This window comes from Thunnus albacares, chromosome 19 (genome assembly GCF_914725855.1).
Source record: "Thunnus albacares chromosome 19, fThuAlb1.1, whole genome shotgun sequence".
NCBI lineage: Eukaryota > Metazoa > Chordata > Actinopteri > Scombriformes > Scombridae > Thunnus > Thunnus albacares.
The window spans coordinates 8,741,629-8,761,916 of record NC_058124.1 but is presented as its reverse complement, the minus strand read 5'-3'; the positions used below and the strand labels follow the sequence as shown (position 1 = coordinate 8,761,916).

Below are 20,288 nucleotides of genomic sequence, written 5' to 3'. Positions count from 1 at the left end.
TTGGGCAGCAGACTGGGAATTGGAAGGATAGGCAGATGCTGCCATCCACTCTGGCTACACCAGCCAACTAACGGGACTAGATAAAAATACTAATCAGTCATCAGGGACAAGGAGGAGTGATAGAGAAAGAATGGTTGATGAAAGAAGTGGGATTTATAGACCTTACAAAATACTGTTTCTATTGGTTATACAATTGCTTTTCTTGCTTAGTTGTATGAAAATACCATTTCTAATTTAGAGTATATCTGCATTATGATCTCAAAGAGAATTTTCTGTTTCAGAGGCATTTTTGTCTTTGAAACGTCTAACTCAATTCTCTGCACCTACTCTGAAAAGACAGTCATCTGATAATGTTGCATCCCTTTGGGGTAAAATATTGCTAGGAAGTGAAATCCAAGAAAAGAATGCTGAAAATAATCTTTCAGAAAATCAAAGCAACATAAAGGGAACAAAAAGGAGGCTGTGCTCGAATCCCGTATCAACACAGGGGTGTACTTGTGCATTTACATATAAGTGGTCTTTCAATGCAAATGTCGCGGCTGCACACATGTACAGTAGACCTTTACGTGCTCACAAATGTACACATTCAAACAAATCCAGCAAGCACTGCAAGACCTGGTTCTGTCAGTGTCACTGAGTCAAGTCTTATATCAAAGAAAACGAGATCTGAGTCATCTGTTCTACGGTGAGGCTTTGTTTTACCTTCAGACAGAGAGTGGAAGTGATGGGTGTGAGACAACAGCAGCGAGACCGGTCTCTGCGGAGACAGTAATCCTTGTGATGGCATTATCATCCACACATCAGCCCACTGTACAGTAGGCAGGCACAAGTGAAGAAGGCGCTGCTCGCTGTGACAGCTGGGGTCTTTATGCTTGGGAGGGAGGAACAGCTCATTACTGGAGATGTTTTTCACTGTTTTGATGGGTAAATAGAAAAACTGCTATCAAAAGCCAGCGCTGACAGCCACCGCATTGCCTCCCACTTAATCTGGATACGCATGAATGGGAAAGAGGATAATATCATCAGCATACTGTCATATCTTTTTCATAAAAGGAAGTGGAAATATCAGCTGCCCCCTTTTCAATCAGTGATTTGTATATCAATGGGCAGCTGTCAATGGGGGCACTTTGAAGTGGCAGTTGGAGATAAGGATTATAATTAGCCCCTCACTGTGAGTAGGTGAATGGAGCTGCAGGTACTGTAAGGAGAGCCTGATAATGTCTCGTGCCTCTCCCTCCTACTCTTTTGCCGCCCACTTCAAAGATTGAGAAGAGAAATCAGTGGGTGTAAAAGTCAATTGCCTCCAACAAAACTTGTGGCGGATGGCGGCAATCTGACTGTGGCGCGGTGATTGCGTTTTATCGTCCAAGTGCTTCAGTCTTAATGCGTCGCTGTGTCATCAGCTGGCAACTCACCCTTGTGCCTCTCGCAGATGCTCCGGCAAATTCATTGCTCATCAATCCATCACATGGATTTTTATTTGGCTTTTTATTTGGAGAAGGATTCAGGAGAGGGGGAGGTATTGTGTTGTTTTTTTTTTCTTTACATGAGAATGAGAGGGAAGGACTGCATCCCTACTTTAATCACACATCAGGATGAGAGGACTGATGCTGCTGGGTGAATCTCTTGTCAATATATTTCTGAAGAGTATAGTCAATGTGCTTCACTTCAACTATACCAGAAAATATAAATGTAACATTAGTTATTTCATGATGGTGCCATAATTATAAAGGAATTTGAACTTAATCTGCTGTTCACCCATCAGATATCGATAACATGTTTGTTTTATTAGAAACACACATTTAAAGTAGCAAAATACTATCTCAAGTGAAGTCACTGATGGGACAAAACCCTGGGCAGGACATTCAGAACACAGCAAAAGAATCACTTGACTCGTCATCTCTGATTGTTGTGCCATCACTGCAGAGTTGAGAAAAAGTGTACGAGGATAAAAGACATGGCTGCCCTTTAATAAGGGGCATCCCTCAGAGGCTTTAGCAGACTTATCCTGATTGGCTGAGTAGATAGATGCAAAATTTGTTTTGCAGACCTGAGTGCCTGAAGGCCAGACATCCCCATTAAAGAGAAAATCCTGTGCGGAAGAACACTGCCAGATTAAACTTTGCTGATATTTCTCAGACTTTTGTGTGTGCAAGGTTAAATTACTGATTACATCAAAAGCAGACAAAAGAGGAGAACTTTGTTAGTCTGGTTTTGAATTAATTCCTTTAAACACAGGTAGAGTCACGATATAGGCATCTTGGTATGTATATGTGTATGTGTATGCTTTGCACGCACTCTTGTGTTTGTTTTTTAGTTGTGTTTTTTTTTTTTTTTTTTTACTTGGCAACCAAGTTTAGGTCAGATCAGCCCTGATACTATACACTTTTTTCTTGGCTGAATGACAGAGACCCCATTTGCTGGATGCAAATTAGGAGCATTGTCAGCGCTCCTACTTCAACACAGCTCTTCTTTTAAAAAGTGTGGCTTTTCACAAAAGTGTTAATAGATGGGTAGTTCTCCATAGAAGAAGTGATCCTACTGCTGATAAGGATGAGTGATGTAGCTAAGAGTAAGTTCCTCTCAGTGGGTGCACATGAACTTCAACTCACACGCTGTAGTGTCGACTCATGAAGTTGTTACTCATTTTGAAAAAGCTAGTTGCCAGCAAATGTGAATGACCGCATACTGATTCATACAATTCATTTGCTCTCTGGCAAAGCAGAGATATACAACAATAAAACAATTCTGCAAATGAAACAAAACAGACAGGGCCCAGTGTCTTTCTGTTGAGTAATCAAATAACCAACTAAAAGTAGGAATAATGTTAAGTATAATGTCTCTTTTTCACAAATGTAACAAATCCAGAGAATGCACAAGTGGGAGGTGTAAACCTAACTTAGAAAATAATTAACCACAGCAGAATTCTGGAGATCTCAAGTGATTTGTTGCAAAAATAAATCTTAAAGACAGCACATCAGTAAGAAATAATCCATATACATTTGCAAGGCAAATTTCTCCTCTGGAGAAGTAGCCTAATGTACAGTAGAGAAACTTGATGTCTTTTTGTTCAAAGTGAAAAATGACACACCTAAAGGCTGCTGCAGACTTCAAACAAAGTGTTCCTCAAAATGTTGGATGGCGTTAAATTTGTGAAGGTACATTATGATGTTCCGTTGGGGACAGAAATGGGTTGATGCATACCGTTTTTGGATTCTTTTAGCATATATTACTGTTGTCTTTGTTTGTATATTTTTCTTGCTGTTATTCATTGTCATGACATTGTACATCCCCTCTGTCGTTTGACTTTGTTCATTTATTTCATTTAACTTTGCACATAAATTATGTAGTTTTCCTTCATTCATTTCTGTCGTATAACATTCCTAATCACCAGTCGCCTGCATGATGTTGAGCCAATCAGTTTAACACAACGAAATGGCTTAGTTGAGAGGGGGAAGTGTCATGATTTGGCTCTGTTCCCAAGCAGCACTATAATATCCCTGGTCAGTGTAGTTAATGTAGAGGCTGGAGAAGAAAGGCATATGATCTCAGCTCTGCTCACAGTATTGCTGAAGCAAGTTAAACGAGGCCATTTGTAATGGGAACATTTTAAATGAGGCATTCGCCTGTAGACAATCACACATTCTTACCGGTGTAAACTCAGATTATTTAGAAAATTGGGTTACTGTAAATCATGCAAATGCTTTAATCTGAGTGTTGCTTTAATCTGGTTATTGAGAGTAGCCAGGTTATAGCGTGTGAAAATGTAGAGACTTTTGGCTGACTTATTTCAACCAATTTTCCTCCTGTCATGTTCACCAGACACTTCTTAATCAGACCTTTAATATTATGACTGGACTCACGGAGGGGGAACAAGCTTAATGACAACTGGCCCTGTCTGCTTTTATGACCACAATCCCCAGAGAACAAGTGCTTTTCAGGTATCACAATGAGTGGGAGTGATTTTTTTTCCTTACAAGTCACCACCACATTAACAGAACGACATGTGGCATTTCATGTCGATGTGACGGGTGTGACATATTGTTTACAGATTACATGAAAGAGGCAGCGTGATACTGACTGAAAATCAGTCCACTTGCTGTGTATGATGTGTTGCAGCTTCTAGAATGATTCTGTCATGATGGATAGCTTCTTGTACACACATCTCTATGAAATTAGTTTCTCCAGTTTTAATAAAACAGTTGATGTTGAGTTCATTCTTCTGAATAATTTTGCAGTCTCTAAAACTCTGCAGTCAGCAGGGAAATTAAAGTCGAGATGAAAGCAAAAATGCCCTTTTAACCCTTTTAGATCACATCCCTGGTCATATTGTGCACCTATTTAAAAATATATGCCAAAAAAATACAAAAAATAAATTTCTTTGTGTTCTTATATCAAAATGCAATCATGTTTTCCTCCTGTAAAACAAAATATGACGTGTGCTTACATAGGCTTGAACCAACAAATTTCAACCAATAATATCATGACCTCCACCCACCAATCAATCTTCAACTTTTAACAGCACAGAGCTCAGATTCATGATGACGCGCCCGCTTTCCAGCGTTCAAATCAAATTCCTTCCAACGTTATATCCCTCTTGTCTGTCCTGTTTAATTCAGAAATATGTCATGATATGGAAGTAAGATACTCTCGAAATGTCATTTCATCTGGACTTTAAACATGAATAAACTCATATGTAGGTTATTTCTTTAATGTAGTCTTGCTTTGTGATTTAGGCTGCTCAGACAAGTGTATTCTTTACATGACATTCTTGCCTGATATTGCTTTGATGGTGAAACATTTGTATAAATAATTTAAAGAATCTAAATTATTTGCACCTTCTAAAATTAGCATTTGTGTTCTGCATTGTACTTTTCTATATTGCGCTGTACATTATACTTTGTAAACCCTGCTCATATTTTTTCCAAATTAACACATTTGTTTGCTAACAAAATGTGCAGTCAGCCTTATGAACAAACATCAAAAAAACATAAAAATGATCTTGATTGACTGTTTAATACTGTGTGAATGATTAGATTGTTTATCACACGGCATGACTCTATTCTAATGCAGGCTTCCTTAGCAAATAACAACATTTTCATAAGCGTCTATTGTTTCCCCCCTGTTGCTTAGATGAATGTGTATTGTAGAAATCAATGTTCATTTGGGTATACTTCAGCATGTCAAAAATGTCTAATGCATGCAGATGTGAGGATGGGGATTTGATACAGAGGAGATAAATTCATTTTGTTTTATTTTCATTATTTTGTACTGACTGTATCTAAATGCATACATTAAAGCCGCCAGATGAATCAGTCTTTCTGCATATTCATGTGCATCGTGATGAATGTGAGCTTTGGAGGTAACAGTTCATTTCACAAGAGTTAACATTTGGTGGTGAGACTGGGTGAATTCCTCAGTATGCACACATGAGAGTGATTCTCACAAAGCATCAGCCAGGCAGTTTCTCTGTGTTATTTCTCACTTTAGGGAGAAAGATAGGGTGACATGACTAAAACCCTGTCTTGCTCCCCAAAGGCGGCACATGTCAACCATCTTCTGGGGCCTTGTCAGCAGCCAAAAGGTTTTAATGGAACTGTGTTTTGGGATTTGCACATGTCGTTGGTCTTGTTCAGAAAGACGGAGAGTGTCAAGGGGGAAGAGACGAGAGACCTCTTTGAGTGTCAAGCCACTGAAAGGAGACATGGCGTCCACCGAGACAATAGCTGGTTCAGTCCTCTTATCCTTCTCCGCCGACACACACGTTGCAACCGATGCAAACTCACATCATCAGCTTCTCGCCCTGAGATGTTCTCAGTACCCATCGAAGCAAGAGATAGGCCTGGGTGTTAGGTGATTGAACTGCCGGATGTCTGTTCTGTACTGCACATCTTCATTTAGCCAAATGGAACACCTGCTGCAGCTGGGATGCAATCCAGGTTTTCCTGCTTGTTTTTACTACCTGTGAGCTAAAATGTGACTTTTTAAAAAAAATCTGATTGATGCTAATAAATACCTGATATGAGAACGTAACATTGCATTGTAAGAAGTTTCCACAGCACATTTACAACTGGTTGTTAACCACTTTCATTTCCATTAAAGTAACATCAATTCAAATTTAAAGATTAAAGTTTAAAACAAAAATACAGCCAGTTTCCCATCTGTTTATACTCTCTTAATAGCATTTACTAATGTCTGTCCCTCCTGCCCCTGCTGACATTTGCATCATTAAATCTGAATGATTACGTTTATGCAAACTCCCGACTGTAAAACAGCTGTTTCTCACATGAGACACATTCGGTTAAGAATGATAACTTTGACTTACTTTCATGTATAAAGCAGAACTTGATTTTTTTAATTTCTCAAAAAATCTTAAAGTGATTTTGCAGATTTACTGTATTTTCTTCATTTCTCATTTGTTCCTTGCATGCTGTTGTCTCCATGACAGCTGAATAACAGCTACTATGTTTGATGTTAGTTGCCAGTTCAGAAAAATTGTGAGAGCTAGTTGGGCACCCCATTTTCCATGTGTGATACCATAGCTGTTACTGCAAAGCACTGCAGCGTGTTGGCCCCAGTGGGTGCTAATTGCAAAGCAATTACACACCAGGAGTGTCCCTTGTTGGCCATCAGACGTCTGCCCAGAATGACTATCGCTACAGAGAATACCTGTGGGATACACTGTAAACAGAAAGCAAGGTAATGGCAAGTCAGCATGATTACCACTGAATTATGTTGAAACTCTCAAGGGACATGCACACATCGGTCTGTTATCCTGTGGTGGCGTTTGAATGTGATACCTTGTGTTTATAGAGTACTTATTCCTTGGATTGCCTTGTATTTAAGGCTGAAACATAAGATTTGCATTACTTTGTAGATTTTTTTTTTTAAATCTTTGAGTCTAAACTAGTCTTGAGTCCAAACCCAAAGATATTTAATGTACAATGATAAAAACGGCAGAGGCAGAGGCAGAAAATCATTACACTGGAGAAGCTGGAACCACCAATATATGATGAATACTTTGGTCTAAACCATGATCTCAACAACCAGTGGATATATTGTCCTCAAAAGAAAAATGGCAGCATTTGTTGTTTGTTCAAGGGCTTAAAAACAGTGTATGAATAATGACTGTCCTCAAAAGCAAAGGTGGGAAGTAGCCTGACTTTGCTGTAACACCATTGAAACCTCTTAGGAAGGAGGTTGGGCTGGATAGTTGGGTGTGCAAAGTGGAGATGGTGGTTCACACTCCATCTCCTACCAAATGTCAGATTTTAAATATCTAATAAATAAATGGGTGAAAATGTATTTTAACCGTATTTTACAGCACCCTTGGTTGTTGACTACACTCACATGATAGCTGAGGTCAAGATCTCTCTCAACTCCAACAGCTGGTCCCATGTCTGTAGCCTCTTTTGTTGCTAAACTATAAGCCTTCAAACCTGCACTGAGGTGAAGGTTCAAAGCTCAGTATTTCAAAGCAGGAGCCATTTAGAATCTTCATACCGACATATGTTACTCTTCAGGCCGAGACCTTTCCAACGATATACTTGGTTTAGCTCTACGACAAAGTTTTAATTTTCTCATTTCACAGACACAAACCATCCTAGGCCTGGCATCAGTGAGCACTTTAAAAGGCCCAGTATATAAAATGGAGCTTTTTGTTTGTTTGTTTTTTCTTTATAGTGGAAATAGTGACCAAAATGAGTCACTTTCAGAGATTACAATACTGCTGACAATCTGGAGCATTACTTGGGTTAGGGTTAGGTTTAGGGTTAAGGCTGAAAAGACCAACCTTTTCTCATTCATACATAGACTACAATTTACACAACCCTGGAGATTTTTTGTATCTTTATGATTCTTGGTTTTGGGATTTTATTTCAGCATGACATAGCCCTTTCAATCAGAATTAGAATCTGTTTTATTAGCCAGTGCACCATACAAAGAATGTGTCTTGGTGTTTGCCCCCAAAAATGCAACACTGAAAAATAAAAATAGACAAAACTAAGGAAATAATAACAATATTGAAATAAACAAAGTAATATTAAAACTAAATTGAAATTTAAAAATCTATTTACAGAATGGGATAGTAACCATTTTGAAATGCGATACAAAACTTGAAAGGAAATATGGACTGTACTATGGAGAGAGACATAAAGTGTATGAAATATGTGAAGATGACAAGAGCAAAAATTAAATGTGACATGTGCATAAATAATTAAATTATGTAACGGTGGAGGTTGACTGCAATGCACAGTTTAAAGTCCAGTTTGATGAAATATATGAAAGTGACAAGTGCAGGGATTAAATGAGGGATGTTAAATGTAAAGTCCAGTTTGATAACTCTGGCTTCATCCTATTTATATGGCCATGGGAAAACATGTGATGTACACACACGAACACACAGGCGCGCTTTCACACGGAGTGCTTTATTGGATACGTGGCAATATTAATTGAAGAAGACTCTATGCGTTAAGAAAGATGATTTCATGTTAAATATCCTCAGCCACATATTCTTGAAAATATAAAATTAAATGAGCAACTCTCCATTTTACGATCACAGGCTATAAAACACATTTTCTTCAGAGATTCAGAGATTGTGATGTTTGAATCTGGGTTGCACCTGACCTGCAGCAATTTGAAATAGAATGAAGCCCACCAATGGCAGACAACCCAAAACAGTAGTCGAACACAACAGGTCCACCCACAACTAAATGTTCTTCCCTAGCCTTCCACTACAAAAAACGGACAAAAAAAAAGTATGTAGTAATGTAGCGGTTATAGTTTAAAATTAATAACAAATGAGAATAAACAATAGAGCTTCTGTGATCGCGAGACTGACAACCCCCCCCCCCCCCCAAAAAAAAACATGGTGCAGGCACAAAACATACCTCCAACTGAGATACATTAGTCTGAAAGTCGTGCTGAGTGTCACAGAAAAAATGGAAAATTTATGTCAATGTACATGAATCTATAGATTGAATTTTGTGACTATTTCATGAACTGCCGTTATACTGGGTTCATACAGGACATACAGAATCAAAATACTAAAATGCTGGGCAAACAGGGTTCTTGATTTTCTGTTTATGTCGCTATGGTCAAAGATGAACTTCAATCATTTGCCTGTGGATACTGATGAGTCAGTGCTCAATGTTAAATCAAAAGGTCACCATCAAGCCATTATAAACCGTATAAAAACAGTAAATAGTGGTCTGTCCTTGCTGTGAATCAGGAGCACACATACTTAATGCTGTAGCACCAAACCTCAAAATCAGAGACGCTTACCCAACTTAATGTCATAATCCCTTCCACTTCATCAGAGCTGCAAAACTACCACCATGACGGCTCAGCTCGCTTACTCCGTGGAGAGAACACTCAACCATCCAGCCTCATCAAGTCTATTTATCAGAATGATCTCTTTAAAGTCAGCTCTCCCCATCCCATCGCCCTACTTAAAGCCATGTCGTGTTAGTGCCCATAGATCGTCTCCCTCATTCACTTCGCCACATCACTGTGCTTATTCTCTCATTACAGAGCGCAGGGCATCAACTCTGTCTTCGTTGGGATTAATGTAACTGGATACTTTGTCAACATATATGAACATCTCCATTGGAGAAACTTCACTGCCGTTACATAACCCTCATTTATCAAACAGCAGCACTTTTTCTGTACTGAAAAATGGGGTTAAAATGATTTGGCTTTTTTCAGTCCATTTCTGATATAACTGTCAAAACAGTTTCTTAAAAGCACAGCACTCCCATGCATAATTCAGGCTGATTTAATGATGGTTGATTGTCACTCAGTTTGACTAATGTTTCTCAATTCTACATTGTGTTGTCCCTGAACAATAGCCGTTCCTCTTTCCTTTCTTATTCATCCCAGACATTCCTAAATGTATTCCCACAATCCTGCTTTACCCAGTCCGTCTAATTATTCTCCCAGAGGATTCCAGTCCTTGGATGAACCATGGTTTTCTCCTCTTGCTTGTTAAACATGCTTTTCCACATGGGGGAAAAAAAACATACTTTGGAAGATTCCGAAAAGAGAAAATCAGTGATCCATCAAAATCCTATGTTGAAAACAAGGCACTGCCCCACATAAATATGCTATGTTACTGTTCACGTTCTGCCTTACTCATTGTAAAATATTGATTTACAGTAAAAAGGCCATTTGTTATTCTATTAAGAAACATACCAGAAGAAACACAGTACACTGTACTATTTACTCTCTAATGCTCCTTATTACTCTTTAGCAAGCCTTAGAGAGAAGCATAAAATATAGTACAATTGGATTCTGATATTTTTTCCATTCCAACAAAGGAGCCTGAAGGAATGTTTCCTTTTTATTTCCATTTTATGTATATGACTGTAAACAGTTCTCTTAAGGCTACTAAAACACTGAAGGTCATTGAATATCAAGGTCAAAGGTAACCAGATACAATGAAGTGGGAGCTTTATGAGAATGTTTGCATAATCTTATGCTCAATGGATGTTTGTATCTCCAGGCCAATTTTCATATGTAATGTACTCGACATAAAACACCACTGCATACTATTATCAGCAAATGGAAATATCGAGCCAATTGTCTAAATAGTGATGTGATGATGACAAGCCAGGTAGGAAGAAACAATCAAGATAGAAGAATTCTTTCTCTGTCTATGGCTGACAATAAAGTTGAAATGTATAGTCGGCACTGCTCAACTTTGAGTGGTGAAATATGAAGCATTTTTCTCTAAATCAATTCTTTTTTTTCCCCCCACAAGTTTTGGACTAAGTCCAGTACAGCTGAATTTGCACTTGAATGGCTTGAATTACTGACATTCTTCCAATCAGGCAGATTTGTAGCATTTGAACTGAAATGAGTACTGCAAAACCCGCCCACAGCACATTTCCTTCATTTAAATTAGAGATGCTACAATACCTGTCCAGTCAGGTTCCTGTGTTGTGTTGTAGCAGCTGTTGTTTTTCATCTACTGTTTATATTAAATGTATGTTAACAATTACATATCATTCTTTTTGTTTTGTAATAAGAGTATCAAATATGTATTTATTGTTGTATTTATTCTTTATGAACAAGAATAACATGCATTAATGGGGTACTCGAGTGATTTAGTATTGCACTTCCATAAAACTCGGGGGCTAGTGAGAAACAGACTTTTAAAAGAATAGTTAAAGTTGAAACAGGAGAGGCCAAGCTAACCTCCCAGTTTGTAACGCAGGCTTTCTATCATAAATGTGAAGTCTCAAGCCAAAACTGAGATAACCCCGATAACATCACTGTAACATCATCAGGGTTATTTTGACATATCTGTGCCACAGAAAACATTTTACAGTCAGTATAGCTCTGCTTATGAGGAGTAAACTGAACTCCATGTATAAAAGGAATGCACTGCACCTTTAATGTGTTTGTTACACAGAACCATCTGAGAACCATCCTTGGAAACTGTTTGAAAAAGGGCAGGCACTTTCAAAAAATACTTGGCAGGTGATTGGGTGACCCATCTGTCTATCACTGTCTATCACGGGTTAACTTCTTGCTCTCATCACACTTAAACCACACCTGTGGCTGCCAGTAGTTTCACATAGGACGCTGATTGGTCTGAACCACTGTTTGTTTGGCCACAAGTGCATAACTTGAAGCCTGACAAGATTGAGTCTCACGTGATCTCATCCAGCTGCCATGCAATGTCAACAGTACAATACACACCTATTGTCATTTATATTTCATAAAACTTTCTCAATTAGTTTATTAAACTGCAGGTCATCGATGTTTATTTTATCATTTGTCCTTTAAATGTACTTAATAGCATAAACATATATTTAGCAGTCAACTTAATAGCAGGATTCCTGGATGCCAGACATTCCCCACAGCATACAGAAGGAACATACTCATTTTAGTTTCACCAGTATCCTCAAAACTGAGGCCCATCAAATAGCACAGCAAAACCATGAAATCAATATGGGACATTTAAAATAACCTGCTTCAGAGTCCTTAAATATAAAAACACATAACATTTCTCTAGTGCAAGGAAATTGACAATTTCCTAAATGCAGCATATTCAGCCAGCTCATTCATTAAACATTGCTGCCTAAATAATATGATGTCTCCTCTCTGTGCCTGTAACTGTGGGCAAAATACAGTTGGAGAGAGGTCACCATCCCTTGCACCTGCTCAGGTTAATCACCCACTCTGAGACTGAGGGGTGAGAGGGCTGAGGGCAGAGAGCACACACACATGTGCCAAACTGATCCTGCACATCACCTTTCCACCCCTGTCTTTTTCTTACCCCTCCCACCATCACACACACCCAGAGCGACCCCCCCCACCCACCCACCCACCCAACCCCCGCTTCCCTGCTGATGTGCTACGTCCTCTGCAGATGACGAGCTTTGCTGCTGCAGTTGCCCCAGAGTGCCAAAGCTATCATCAGAAATTCAGATGACTCTGCCCCATGATGCACCATGCTGAGTTGCTCTCTTGCTGTGCCTCTACTGTGACAAAGTTTTTAGTCTCTTTTTAATTTGAATATGTTATATTTTGTGAATAAATTTTTTTCGTTACCATTTCAACTATTCTCCTGTCTCATTTGCGTCTTCCCCTATTAGTTGCAGCTTCCTCTAACATAGATCCAAGGCGCATAAAACTTTAGTGGGTGCATAAACTTACTGCTAGATTAACCAGGTTGAAGATATTGGAAAGCTGTCATGGGAACTGGCCCTCTTTCTTGAGCTTTCACTACATTTCCTCAGTACTAAAGCACTAACATGAATTATGTAGATAAGCAGCAGAGAGATAATAGAAGAAAAATCTACCATGCGCCCGTGGGTGGGCCTTGTAAAGACTGACCGATTATGCCTTGCAACCCTCTGTCTGGATAAGGTACTTTAAACTTTTCCTTAATTCTACTTAAAAAAGATGATGCTATTACTCTTGTAAAACAATGGCTGATAAAGACCACAGATTTAGAGCACAAGCCAAAAACCACAACCTCCTTGTGTCTATCAGTTAAGACAGTTGTTGATTGTTGTCTCTACTGGTGAACTTTTTAAAAACAAAGGGTTTCGTCAGCTGTGTTTTTTCTTTTAAATTGTACTCAAAATATGAGCCTTAACAAAATTTCATCAGATTTGCCACATAAAGCTCAAAATGGAGAGGGCTGGAACTCAATACAACCAACAATGTGGTGAGATGTAAGAAATAATGATTCTAGATAGAGTATAGAGTTACTGAAGTATTTATCTTGCTCCAAATCCTATATAGCCTCCAGTAATTATCTGGGGAGATGTCTGAACATTTCCAAAGGCTGTAATTATTGATATTTGTTAAATATCCACTGTCCCACATGGCACTCTCGGACTCTAGATCAGTGTTTTGGCAATGTGCCCAACACATTCAAAGTGGTGTCCTGCCCGCCTTTGGGTAAGTCAGATCATAATGTCATTCTCTTCCTGCTGAAATACAAGGTAAAGATCAAACAGGAGAAGCCTGCTGTCAGAGAAGTAGCACTGTGGTCGGACGCCTGCGAGGAGAGACTGCTTTGAGGATATGAACTGGGACATTTTCTTTGATAACTGTGCAAATGCAAATGAACTGACAGAGACAATAACCTCCTATATTATTTTCTGTGAAAATGATGTCGTGACCACAAAAAACTATTAAGATATACCCCAATAACAAGGTACGGGTCTTATATGAAATGAAGTAATGTCTCAGCAAGAAAAGGGCTGCCTTTGTTTGAGGAGACATGGCATTATTTAAAGAAAAAGGGCTGAACTGAGGGGGAATATTAAAAGATCCAGACAACAGCATAGACACAAAATAGAGAAATAATTTATTGCTGGTGATGCAAAGAAAGCATGGAGCAGTCTCAATACAATGACGGGCAGATAGGCTGGGAAACAACACTGCCGACCCATACTGTCTCCTTTTGCCAATGAGCTTAACCAGTTCAACAGTAGGTTTGACAAAGACACTCATGGGGACATACTCGACAATGTATGTTGCCCAGTTCGGGATCCTATCACACTTACTGAAGTGGAGATAGCAGGCAGTCTTGCTAAGATAAGGCCACACAAAGCTCCAGGCCCAGATGGTCTCAGAGGAAGAGCCATTGCAGGGTGCACTTATCAACTGAAAGGTGTTTTTACAAGATTATTCCAGGGTCTGCTTGATGAACATGTTGGGCCACTCTCATGGAAGAGACCCACAATCATTCCAGTGGTTGAAAAGAGTTGCCCCCCCCCCTCACCTAATGACTTCAAACCCATTGTTCTTACCAGTATCTTATGCAAGTGCATGGAAAGGGTTATGCTGGGGCACCTAACATCTTCCCATGGTCAGCTAGACACCCTCCAATTTGCTTATAAAGCACAGAGAGGTACTGAGGATGCTACATTAACACTACTGCACATGGTTAGCAAACCATCCAGCATCCTGAGGCTTATACCAGAATTTTATTTATTGATTTTAGTAATACGATCAGGGCTGACATTTTGTTAAATCGATTTTTTAAAACTTGACACCAATGGACACCCTGCACTGTGGATCAAAGACTTTTTATCTGACCACCCCCAAAGCATCTCTGTACAAGGCTCCCTGTCTGATGAAATCATTTTGAATACTGGGGTGCTCCAAGGTTACGTTTTATCTCCTGCACTTTTTTCTATGTATATAAATGAAATGCAGATCTATGACAGCAACTTTTGTCTTTTTAAAGGGTACCTATTATGCTTCTCCTTATTTTCAGTCATATGTATATATATATGACTGAAAATAAGGAGAAGCATAATGTTACAATGTCGGATGTTCATATTAAAAGTGGCCACAGTGTCAAAATTAGGTTAATGTATGTATAAGTAATCCCTGTGAGCAAAAAGCACTGGCTTCAGACTGCTCTGAACGCTCTGTTTCCAACATTTTCTTCTACTTTCAGCCTGAGCCGACATCAGCTCTTGATGGATTTCTTTATATGGACATCTGATCCATGCGCAGTGTGCAAGTTCACTGCTCCACTAAGATTATGTTTTTTTCCCCCATTGTTTTGGAGGTAGTAATGCCAAGCCATGACTCGAGTCAAAGTGGCATGCTGTGAGTGTTTTTCCATTACACAGCACTGCAAAGTAAAATAAGATGTTTACCTGTTGGATGTGTGTTGGTCATTTGCAGCTCTTCATCAAACATCATCATCACTGTGGCTGTCTCTGCATGTACTATTCCTCCCTGCATTATTTCTAACTGATCCTTTGGACTAATAGCTCCAAATATCTCCATATTTCAATTCTTCACAATAAAAGTCTTCTTTTAATATGAAGCAGTAAAGCAGGAAATGATGGGTTTTCATCAGCAGTAACTTAACATGACTCTGATATGGCTGCCCCTAAGCAGGCTTCCTGAAAGCTAAGGTAAATAAAGATAAATAAAGAGTTTTTTGAACTGTGAATACTGCAAAGCTACTCTAGAGGAGTCCCAAAATAAAAATATAGAGCTGGAAATGAGCATAATAGGTCCTCTTTAAGTACGCCGATGACATGGCATTGGTGGGTATAATGTTTAAGTGTAATGATGAACTAGAGAGTTCCTACATTAATCACATCAACAATCTATTAACACAGTGTCGAGAGAGTACTTTGCTCTTAAACGCCAACAAGACCAAGGAACTTGTTGTCAGCGGTAGGGGTGGGCAACCAGTGCATCAGCCAATTAAAATTGAGGGCCAAGCTGTAGAGATGGTGGGTAGTTTTAAATATTTAGGAATGATTTTAGACACCAACTTAAATTTTAATGAATACTCAGACTGCATTTTTAAGAGGGCAATGCAAAGATGATTTATTTTAAAGGAAATTAAATGGCTTTGAGTTGACGTGAGCAAAGAAGTCCCGAGGATGGTTACACCAGTCTAGTGGAAAGTATAATTTCGTACAACATCACATGCTGGTACGGAAATTTAGGGGCTACAAGCAAAAGCAAGCACACAAAAATAGTCAACACAGCCAGCAAGATTACATGGAACCCCCAGAGACAGTTGGTTGAGCTGTACACCACACAAACCAGGAGGAAAGCAACATTAATAGTTAAGGACTCACATCTTTAATGAATTTGAAAAACTCCCTTCAGGAAGATGATATAGGTTACCCACAGCAATGAGAAACATCTTTAAGAGACCTTTTATTCCGTCCTCTGTCATATTACTAAACAAATTACTTTGTATGAGGTATTAGTGATTACTGCTGTTTTTATGATATCTATTTGTATGTATTTATTGTTATTATTTTAGCACTTTAATCCCAACAGTTTATTACTACAGGCCCACTTCTTTATTGTCTTTATCTCATGTATTCCAAGTGTATGTATGTCTGTGAAGTTTTTAAGTGTATGTATGTCTGTGAAGTTTTTAAGTGTATGTATGTCTGTGAAGCCAAAGACTAATTTCCATGTGAGTGGGCAATAATGATGTATATCTATATAGACTCCAGATTGACAGTGGGATATCAAATGACTACCAGCGTGGTTTGCACTTTTATATTGATCCGTGTATGTGAACAAATAGCGTGAAAACAAACCAACCATTTGTTCAAATTAGACACGCTTTGATCTTTGCATTTTGTAGACTTTGAATGAAAACTGGTAGCCGGCACTGCTGGTGCATCCTGACAGCGCTACTAAACATCAAATGGGCATTATGAGGACAGTAAGCTATGCAGTTCTTTAGAAGGACTCTGCTGATTCTGACAAGCACACAACACAAGCCAAGAAACTTTGAAATGAAATGTATCTCATTATTTTCCCTGCACTGAAAAGATATCCACCTGAACAGCCCACACAAAAAAATTGTTTGGCTTCAGCCAGTGTTCCCATTGAACAAAAACACATTGATCATGAAAGGCAGCTAGGGCTATGCACAAGCCTTTTTTTCCTACCTGCTCTCACTTTTTTTTTTTTTTTTTTTTTTTTTTTTTTTTAAATCGCACACTTTGCTATGGGGAAGTTCATGGATCATAAATGTGGAACGTCTTAATGCACCCTATAGCGGGCATCATTCATGCTCTGAAAGGGCTACCTTGGAGGCATTCATGGCTGGTTGGAGCAGGTCTTGAGAACAGGAGCATGACTTCAATACAGTAAGACCATCACACACACTTGGGATGTACTGGAGATGCAGTAGCCGGCAGCTGATGGAAGATATCTCCACACCACAAATAGAGTAGCAGTGAATTATTGAAAGGGAAGCAGCCATTTTGTGAATGAATGTGTAATAAAAAAACAACACACCTTTCACAACTAAGACTACATGTGTGGTAGGTTGCCAGAATACTCCTGAAGGCTCTGCAGGGATACACAAGTTCACTGAAATAAAGAGGCTGTTAAAATAGCCCGCAACACAGTCTGTGGAAAATATGTAGCATACAATATTTGTACCCAATGCGACTGAATTAGGTTATGATTTACTGAAACTCAGTGACATTCCATTGTATTTGTCATTTTGTCAGCTCAGAACTGCAGCTATGAAAAAAATATTAAAACTGCTGTTAACAGTAACACTCATTGCCTGCAGGTGGTGCAAGTACAAAAGATTATGCATTTCATTGCTTATAGAGAGTGACATCAACATGTCTAAATCATAGACTGTATATAAAGATGGATGTAGTGAGGCATGACGTTACCCATTGGTGTACACTTGAGCTGGTTTGTCAGGAGTTGCTGATTATGGCCGGCGTTGTCTTTTCCGTTTGGAGCCAGGACCTTCCAAATAAGGAATGCGGGGTGTTACACTCTGGAAATACGCCCTGCTACCTTGGACCGAAGTGAACGCTAGGTTACTGGGAACACCAAGCACGGCACACTTGGGCTAATGTTGGTTACTTTAGCTAAATTGTGCTAACAGGGCAGGTATCATAATCAAGTAACATTAAACTTACCAAAATATTGCGACAATAGTCCAACTCAGTGTGAGTCCTGTAGCCAGGGAGAACAGCAGGTGAACCAACTGTCAATCACATTTACTGCTTGGTCTGGTTCATCTGCAGGTCTAAACTGCTGCTGCCATTAAGTTTCTTTGCTATTGATCATGCATGATGACTGTTTGGGTAATAACTGAACAGCTGCCCCCTGTGGATGATCTGAATTACGTCTAAACACGAGCTTGTGATGACTAAAAGAACAGTTCTTTGAGATGTATAACATCTGAAAATTAATCTAAAAGGGTTTTCAGAGCTTGCAAGGTCACCAGCAAAGAACAATTATCAGAGGCATTTGTATTGTGCTGCTAGAAGTCAAACGTAAGTGCACAATAGACAAAAACAGAAGCAGTTGCCAAGAATGTTTTCATTAATCTAGAGTGAAGCAATCAAAGTCTGTGGTGGTTGAAGACAATTAGATAATGTTGTAGTTCTGATTGTAAACAAAGATATAATTAATCCCATGACCCATAAGGCAGCATTCAAGACGTCAAAGCCTTGGGGTTCCAGTATGGTTCATCGCTGAAATTTAAGAATTGACATCACCAGGAGTGGAAAACTTACAAAGCCTGGATTGGGCAGAATCAAACAAATGATAGTTTTCTCAATTTTTGTCGGTGGTAGTGCATGACTGTTCTGAATTGGTGGACAATTCCCTGGTAAATTTCAGGAACTCCAGCATGTTAACTAGTAATGCAGCCCTGTACAGTCAATTTCCAACTTCCTACAAAGACACTCTAGGGATGCACGCATCACAACTGCCAACGCAACTCATTTTAATTGAACACTTCAGAGGATTTTGCAATCATACGCCACCTAGAACCCCAAGACACAAATCCTGCTGAATTGCTCACCGGTATTCTAAATGCTCTTATGAGGACACGTATAAAAAGTCAATGAATTAAGAAGCATCATTCATAGTTGATGACATTTTTAAGTGGGTTAAGGAAAAGAGGAATAAGCAAAGGAGGAAAAAGAAAAGAACATAACGAGTGATTGAAAGAGGCTAATCAGCATTTCAGATCAGTTTTTCCTCATGATTCAGAGAAGGAAAAATAAAGAAACCGATTGATTTAACTAGATTGATTTGTTGATACATACTGCATAATATCAATGCCAACACACAAAAGCTGCAGGCAACACTAAATAAAGGGAGTGTCTATTGAATGCTTGCTGTAATCAAAATATACCTATCATTGATATAACTTCCCCCATGTTTTAGATTGACTCCCTATTAACAGCATAAGTTCAACATTTATCTGTGTGTTTTTTTCTTTATAACAAATATTGGCTTTCTGAATGTCATGGCAAAATGCCACCTAGTCAAATGCAAGTGCATATGACACAGATATTGGTCCATGGATAACCATTAAGTCACTGTATGTGGCCTGAATGTAGGAAAGGTAATATTTTCATTTGACTTGTTTAAATGACTTTCTGATTTGGTGGAAAATATAGACTGAGGGAAAATGTCAGATTTTTCCGATATCTGACCGAGGAACCGCACTGGTAGCATCGCTGCAGTATATCCTCAAATGATTCTGAGATGCTGCAGATTATAACAAGGACACAAATTGAGTCATGATGGGAATTATCACTGTAATATTACACAATATAGAAGGGGACCCTGAACTCAGAGATGGGCCATACGGGTTGACATTTAAAAACTGTCTTGAAAGAGGACCCATTGCCGCTCGCAGTGGGGAGCCTTGTAGACATCCTTGGCTGCTGTAATGATCCTTATTCATCTTTACCTAGTCACCCAGAATGTCACAGACACACATACACTACACACGGAAACACAGAGACACACTAAACATGGGAATACACATGCAGGCACACATTTCAGTGATACAGTATCATCTTTTTGTATTCTATATCACATTGCAGATAAATTATTAGAACATTAGTTTCATTTAAGTTGTAAGAAGTGAAGTTAAGTCAGTCTCAGTCTATCTACATGCTAGTGCGTTTGCAGTTTTTCCAGACACACTCACATATTTTGTCTTCACATAAGTGGGATACACGTTTTGCTTCACTAACTTTGAGAGCAGAAAGATAAGTGGAGTTGTACCGCACTTTATTTTCCGTGGCAGCATCCTCTTTTTCCACTTGATTGGCCTTTCATCACACAGCATGCGGTGCAGACAATGAGGCAACGGGAATTGGAGGCAAAGAATGGAATGCATTGGAAAGGAGATGGAGTACAGACATTGGGATGAGGGGAGGAATGAGGCTTGACTGCTGATGATGATCTTTGATGGAGCATCTCGCGAGACACAAAGGGATGACGTAAACCAAACCCTGCGCCATGCTCAACCCACATTCACAGCACAC

The 20,288-nt window shown here is 39.1% G+C and overlaps 1 long non-coding RNA gene across 1 annotated transcript; it reads right to left on the bottom strand.

The window, feature by feature from the left end:
* Window positions 1–16,386: 16,386 nt before the first annotated feature.
* Window positions 16,387–17,744, bottom strand: LOC122970389. The gene is made up of 3 exons (XR_006399193.1): window positions 17,658–17,744; window positions 17,266–17,319; window positions 16,387–17,179 (listed from the first exon to the last, which is right to left on the bottom strand). It is a non-coding gene; the product is annotated as an uncharacterized LOC122970389 (long non-coding RNA).
* Window positions 17,745–20,288: the final 2,544 nt, after the last annotated feature.